Source organism: Pteropus alecto, unplaced genomic scaffold (assembly GCF_000325575.1).
Source record: "Pteropus alecto unplaced genomic scaffold, ASM32557v1 scaffold271, whole genome shotgun sequence".
Classification (NCBI taxonomy): domain Eukaryota; kingdom Metazoa; phylum Chordata; class Mammalia; order Chiroptera; family Pteropodidae; genus Pteropus; species Pteropus alecto.
In genome coordinates this window covers 766,293-774,019 of record NW_006430730.1, presented here as the reverse complement: position 1 = coordinate 774,019, position 7,727 = coordinate 766,293, and the positions used below count along the sequence as shown (strand labels likewise).

The 7,727-nt window shown below is 47.6% G+C and overlaps 1 pseudogene; it reads left to right on the top strand.

Moving 5' to 3' along the window:
- Nucleotides 1–191: 191 nt before the first annotated feature.
- On the top strand, nucleotides 192–310 carry LOC112484531 (annotated as a pseudogene).
- The last annotated feature ends 7,417 nt before the right edge of the window (nucleotides 311–7,727 follow it).

Sequence of the window (7,727 nt, the reverse complement as noted above, 5' to 3'; positions counted from 1 at the left end):
TACAGAGCCTTTCCTCTCAAGTCATCTTCTAAAACAGGAGGGTCTCCCTGTTTAATGACCTCTGAGTCAGAACGTAGCAGCAGTAACAGCTGACCCAGCTCTGGAGAGGTGAGTAGTAAAGGGTACCCTAAATTAATCACCCCATTTCTGATTTTTACAGATTTTTGAACCAAGGAGTTCAAAAATTTCTTGTCTACGGCCATGCTACCGTGAACAAGCCTGATACCGTCTGATCTCGGAAGCTAAGCAGGGTCGGGCCTGGTTAGTACTTGGATGGGAGACCACCTAGGAAGACCAGGTGCTGTAGGCGTAAAAAATAAAACAGAAGAATAAGGGACTGTAAGCTGACAAGGTCCTTGCAATCTGTGAGGTCAACCAAGGCTTGCCTCACCTTAAACAAACAAACAAAAAGTTCTAATCTGCTGCTAATAAGTTCAGTATTAAAATTTCAAATAATGAGGTTTGGAATAGTACATCTTTGCGCTGGCAAATTCTCGCGTTGTCAATTGTGTTTTCCCTAACTTAGGCCAAAGTGTCATCTGATGTGGCAGCGTGTTGTTTTTCAGGCTTTTGTCTCTTGGATCCCTTATGTATAATCTACAAGTTATATATTTTTAAATATATCAGCTATATTGAATTCTTTATAGCTCTTTAAAATGAGGTGATTGATTTGGTGAAACCCAATATGATATTCCCATTTGATGAATGAGGGAGTTGAGTCACTTGCCCAAGGTCACACACCTGATTAGTAGGGGCGCTGGGGTTCACACCAACCTCAAGGTCAGGCATTAAACCACCAGGCCGAGAGGGAACAAGCCTAGGGTATGCCATCAGGAGTTTACACTGTTTGCATTATAGCCCTTCACTCAGCTGTGGATCCTGGACTAGGGGACAAAGGCTCTGCCAGGGCACCAAGAGGATCCCCAGGGAGGGAGCAGAGGACTCTGCCGGAAATGAGCTACACTTTCTTATCTCCATGCCATGCCCTCTGCCTAAATCGCCCTCTCTGGTCGCTGTACTATCCTATCTCCTATTCTTAGAACTGGACCCTCCTCCAAGGCCCTACCCTCCATCCAATCGTTTCAAAGTTTAGATATAACTTTGACCTACAGGATGAATCAAGAGCGCCCCCTCCCTACTTGGATCCTACAGGGCCCTGTGCTCCCCCGATCCCAGCCCTGATCCCTCTGCCTCCGTTGCCCCCAGTCTAGCCCTGACTCATCCCGGGCTGTCACTCACTATCTGGTGCCCCACGGGACTGTGTGTGAGTGGTGGATCTGGGGCTGTCTCGGACACAGGTGTCCCAGCAGAGTGCCAGGTGCAAAAGAGGCAGTGTCTGCAATTCACCTCCGCAAACCGCTGGCGAGTGAGGGGCAGAAAGGGCCCAAGAGATGATTCCAATTTCTGGACCGATGGGAAAACTGAAGCCATGCAGCACACAGCAAATCAGGGACAGAGTCAAGATATTCTTCCCTGCTAGAGGCTGATCTTTACACAAAACCATTCTTCCCCAGACTCAGAGCAGTCTTTCTCAGAGCTCTGAGAAACCCTCCCACCCCCACCGCCGCCAATAAGTCCCATTGATGCCGATGTTTCGGTCCCTCGCGGTCCCAGACCCGTTATCTCCCCAGGCCCTCCCACCGGCTCCTTCCACACTCGATGGTGACTCTCGCCCTTCCTGGTGCTTCTCCCTCCGCATAGACCACAGATCTGGGGTTAACTTCCCATCCTCCACTTTCCCCAGGCTTGGGAGGTCTCAGAGCAGACCCAGGGATACCGAGTTAAAACCCCCGCCCTGCCAGGTGACTTCGTCGTCTTACCAACGCCACGTGCTGCACCCGCACGCCACCCTCATTTTGGGGGGGACGTCCAGCTCAGGCTGGTTCAGCGCCCCCTTGCCGGTGTGGTTTGGAAAGCCTCGCCCATCCCACAGCAGCGCACCAGGCCCCACAGTGGCCCACGCAGGACGCCGTGTGGTGCTCCCCTTCTCCCGGCTCTGGAAGGCTCCTCCCGCTGCTGGGGCCCCGTCTCTGGAGGCGCCTTGTCCCCTGGAACCATCCAGAGCTGCGAGCGCGGTTTTGTAACATTCCACGCGGTGCCTCGCACTCCGCCCCCCTTTAGGAAGCCCCGCCCCTTAAGACAATGGTCTCCCGCCGATCCGCCCACGTTCAACTGCTGCCACTGCCCGTCGCAGGGCCACGCGTCGCCCCTGTTGCCGCGGTCTCTTCGGAAAAGTTCTCCACACAAATACCCCTGGCCTCACCACGTCCCCCAGTCCTCCCGCTCCTGCCAGGCCACCTGGAGTCACTGGAGATACTGCACCAGCGCGGTAGAACAGCGCCCCCTCGTGGCCCTGACCTCAGACACGCCGAGGGACCGCACTGATGCCTCCAGACAAGAGCTCCACCAGATGGATGCTAAGGCAGAAAAAAGTGTTTTGTTTTGTTTTTCATTGGAGTCGCAGTCTTGGGCAACATTATCCTTCAGGCTCCGGCTCAGCCATCCGTTCCTCTAGGGTGTCCTGCCTGACGCCTCCCAGCTCGATGGACAGCCTGCACTGGGATCCTGAGGTCCAACTCTTGCTTCCCAGATTGCCGCCAGGACCCCTGATTCCCCAGTCCTAGCCCTGACCACTCTGCCTGTGCCAAACCTATTTTGGCCCCACACCTTGGACTGGGCTGTCACTGTGGGCCTGTGAGGGCAGGGACAAGAGCTGTTTTGGCTACCACTGTGTCCCAGGGTGGGGCACATGGGCGCAGACAAACTGTGGGGCATCTCCTAGGGCAGCGGTCCGGAAGCTTTTGGGCACCAGAGATGGGTGCTCCTATGAGAATCTAATGCCTGGTGATCTGAGGTGGAGCGGAGGCGGCGATGCTACCGCAGGGGTGTGGCTGCAAATACCGATGAAGCTTCGCTCGCTGGCCAGCTGCTCAGCTCCTGCTGTGTGGCCTAGTACCAGTCCGTGGACAGGGTACCCCTGTCCTAGGGAGCATACATTTCCTCCCAAAACCCGCATATTGCTTTGTTTTATTTAATAGTTTTACTGAGGTCTAATCTATATATCATAAAATTCACCCATTTTAAGCGCTTTAATGATTTGGGATGATTATACAGTTGTACAGCTATCACCACAATCCGACATTAGAACATTTCCATTACCCTAAAAAAGACTTATTTAGCCCGCTTGCAGTCACTTCCCATTCCCACCCCTCGCCGCAGCCAGCCACAGTTCTACTTCCTGTCATATGTGTATTTTTTTCTTCATTTGACACACATTTTCTGAATACTTGTTTCTATCAGATATTGAGTGTAGAGGATGCAGAGTGACACACACAGACTCTGCCATCAGGGATCTCAAAGTCTGGTAAGGGCTTTGGCTAATGGGAAAATACGTTAATTCACTCATTCGTTCGTTCAAAAATATTTATTGATATTTATCGAGCACATTCCGTGTTCCAGGACCTAGGGCTACAGCAGTGGGAGGAAGAAAAGGGACAAAAATTCTGTTCTGCTGAAGTTGATATTGTAAGGAGAAGATGAAAAATAAAGAAATAAACAAGTAGATGTGTGATACATGGCAGGTTGTGATAAATGTTTTGGGGAAAAAAGAGAACGGGATAGAGTGATGGGTGCGATTTTTCACAAGAGTGGTCAGAGAGCATCTCTCTGAGAAGAAAACATTTGATTAAAGACCTGACTGAAGTAAAGGAGTCATGCCCATATCTGAGGGAACAGCGTTCCTGGCAGGGGGGAACAGCCAGGGCAAAGGCCCTGAGGTGGGAACATGCTGCAGGTTGGAGGGCTGGAGTGTCAGGAGGGATGGGGAGGCCAGTCGATGATGAAGTCAAAGTGAGTGCTTCCTTTTAGGGGGCAGAAATGAGAGCTAGAGTTTTCAAAAGAAGCAAGACCTTTCCCTCCCTATGAACTTGGAATCAGGTTTCAGCCAAAGTTTTTTTTCTCTCAAATATTTGTTGTGAAAAATCTTAATTCAGTGGAAAAGTTGAGAGATTAGTACAGTAAATTCCATATAGCTCCACGTAGAATCAGCAGTTGTTAACTTTTCATGCTGTTTGTTTTCTCTTTCTCTCTCTCCGTCTCTCTCTCTCTCTCTCTCCCCATCTCTCTCTTTCTCTCTCTGAATCCACACAGATGCTTGCACACAAGTGAATATCTGCTGAATCATTCTAGGTCTTGGCTCCTAAATACTTCAGCATGTATCCTCTAAGAACAAGGCCATCCTCTTACAGAATTACAATATCATTGTCACTCCTAAAAACATGAGCAATCATTCTGTAAGATGATCTAGTATCCAAGACTGCATTTTAAAATGAATGAAAATGAGAATCAGGATGAAATTGTCATTAAGGATCTCCATAGCCTTTATCTGGCAGGAAAAAGAAAATTAACATAGCAGATGGGGCAGTCACTAGGAAACAAAAAGAAACTACAGTAGTCCCCCCTTATCGGAGGGCAATAAGTTCCAGGACCCCAAGTGGATGCCTGAAACCGTGGATAGTACGGAACTCTATATATTCTATAGGTTTTTGGGGGGATGTGGTTCCATAGTGTAGCAGTTAGCATGTCTGCTTTACACGCGAAAGGTCCTGGGTTCACGCCCCAGTGGAACTATGGTCTATGGTCTATGGCTATGCCACCTTGAACAAGCCCAATGTCTGATCTCAGAAGCTAAATAGAGTTGAGCCTGATTAGTACTTAGATGGGAGACCACTTAGGAAGACCAGGTGCTATAGGCATTAATAATAAAAAAAAAATGTATATTCTATGTTTTTGGTATACATACAAACCTTTTCACCTAAAGGAAGCACTTTGGGCTTCTCTTTGGCCTTTCCAAAGTGCCAGCATCATTACTCTTACACTCTGGGGCCATTATTAAGTAAAAGAATGGTGACTTGAACACAAGCACTGCGATACTGCAACAGTGGATCCGATGACTGTGATGGCAACTAAGTGACTAACAGGTGGGTAGCATTACAGAGTGGAGGCACTGGACAAAGGGATAATTCACATCCCCGGTGCAATAGAGCAGGACAGTGCAAGATTTCATCACGCTACTCAGAAGGGCATGCGATTTAAAACATGAGTTGCTTATTTCTGGAATCTTCCATTTAATATTTTTGACTGAGGGTAACTGCAATAGCCAAAATCAAAACCACAGATAAAGGGGGTTACTGTGTCGTGGTTTAATCCCAAGAAATCGAACCTGTCAATAAACCATTTGCATTTAGAATTGGGACGTGGAGTTTCTGTCTCTGCCAATGTTTCCCATCCCATGTATTTTTCTAAAAACCCAACACCCTCCCATTGAGAAGTGGCGTTCGTGTGCCCTCTCTTCAGATCTGGGTGGGCTTATGAGTTGCTCATAACTAATAGTATGTGGCAGAAATGACACTGGCATGATCAGAAGCCATGAGGCCGCTTTCTGTCTCTTTTTGAAATGCTTGTGTCAGGGGTCCTGAGAAACCATGCAAGAATTTCAATTGCCCTGAGGCCACCTCGATGCAAGGAATCCCAACCGGAGAAGCCCTGAGACAACAAGGAGGGATGCCCAGGCCACCCCCAGCTGTTTCACTGTTCCTGCTTCCGCCACCAATTGATTGCAACCAGATGAGATTGAAAGCCAGAACTGCCCGCTGGACCCTTCCCAAAAATCTGACCACAGACATGGTGAGAGATAATAGGCTGACTGTTGTTGTTTTAAGCCATCCTGTTTTGGAATGATTTGTTACTCAGCGATAGTAACTAGAAAGAGGGTGAAGTGCAGAAAACAAGGAGCTCGCAGAGAACCACAGCCGCCAGAGCTGAGGCTGATCGTATAATGACAACAGTAGCCGCTAACAACATTTAGGTGCCTCCTGTGTATGAGCACCATTCTAAGCTCTGGGCATTAATCAGCTCGTTTAGTCCTTAGAGCAACCCTGTCAGGAGGTGTCATTACTATATTCATTTCACTGATGGGAAACAGGGCAGAGACAAGAGCAGGAATTAGCTAAAAATGGAATCTGAACCCAGTTGTGACTTCAGCCGCCAGTGTTAACCATTCACCTTATAAGTGAGGAACACGTGACTTAGCTCAGCCAATCAGGGAACTCAAGTCCTCCTCGGGCCACAATGATTGGTACTGGCATGGGCATGTGACTGGCTCTGCAGGCATGTGACTGAAGTTGGCCAATCAGAGTCAGCCTCATTACTTTGGTTGGGAAATCTGAGACAAAGATGCTCTCCTTTACCTGCGGCATATGAATGGGGTTCCATGTGGCCTTGGGAGCTGCCAGTGGAAAAGATAGGACAGAGGTGTGAAAATAGATAAAAGAAAACCTCATTCAAAGTAGAGTTAGGGAAGCCCCGAAGCGGGAGCTCACTTTACAAACCAGGGCAGGAAGAAGCTTTCTTTACGACCCCAACGAGAGGAAGGAAGATTTTCTTCTTGCCCAGCGACAGCCCAGCCAATGAGAAACCACCATGCTCAGCTAATGAGAACTCCCACTGTCTTGTAAGAGTATTGCTTATAACCGCCCCTCCCAATTTCCTGTTTCCTCCCCCAAAAATAATGTTCCCCTCCTTTGTTCTCTGGACTTGCCTGTGGATCTCTACAGTTTGCGTTTCCGGAGTTGCAAGTCTTCTGCTATTCCTGAACAAACTCGTTTCTGCTAGTGAAAGAACTGGCTATTTTATTTTTAAGGTTGAGGGGAATGAAAAGAAATGGGGTTCTTTAACACTTGCTAAACTGTTGTTTTCCAGTTACAAATGCCCTTTAGAGTTTAAGCCATTTGAGCCAGCTTTTCTGTTACTTGCATCAAAGACTAAAGAAAATATTTAACAACCAATACTTTGAGCACTGAGCGATCATTGCTGTGCCCAATATTTTAACACTTTTCTTGTTGCATGGTGGGGCGGTCTGAGATGTCCTGAGGAAAGTCCAAGGCAGTTGAGTTGTCATAGCAAGAGACATTTGAGGCCCTCGAGGCAGCATAATTTATCAACCAATATAGAACTAGTTAGTATTTCAACAATCGACATAGCAAGATAGCTTGTCCAAGCTGAATGTTAGTTTTACTTGCTGACTGATTCCACCCCCTTTTGACATGAACTAGTGTGAATGGATTTCTGTTTCCTGCAAGTGGAAAAAAAAAAAAGACATCCTCTTATGAATGTGAGTCATGAATCAAACCTTTAGGAAATAACAAATAGCAGTGAACTCTCACTTTAACTGTGTGAGGTCATTTCAGCTTTGGGTCAGGCAGAAACTCTAAGGCGAGTTTGACGGTGAGCTGCCAGAGGGCCCACACCCTTTGGCCCAGGAATCCCGCCTCTGGGACACACAAGGATGTGCATCGAGGCATTATTTATAATGGGAGGAAATTGGAAACAGCTCCAATGTCTGGCAACGCTGCCCCGTTGAGTAAACATCGTGCAAACACTAGAGATTGTGTTTATACAGAAAAGACAGGGGAACAGGGGAACAGTTTATGTTTTAAGAAGGGAAAAAGCAGGACTGTATAAACAATTTGCTCACACAGTTACATAAAACACACGTGCTCGCTCTCTCACACACACACACACTTTAAAAAGCCTAAATAAAATTGAAAAGGCTGAATGGAAATACATTGAAATGTTAGCTACAATAGTAATGTGGAACTGTAGGGCAGTGGTGGGGGGACACGGGTATCTTTGTCTTTTTAGTTTTCTGTATTTTCCAAATTGTGCTT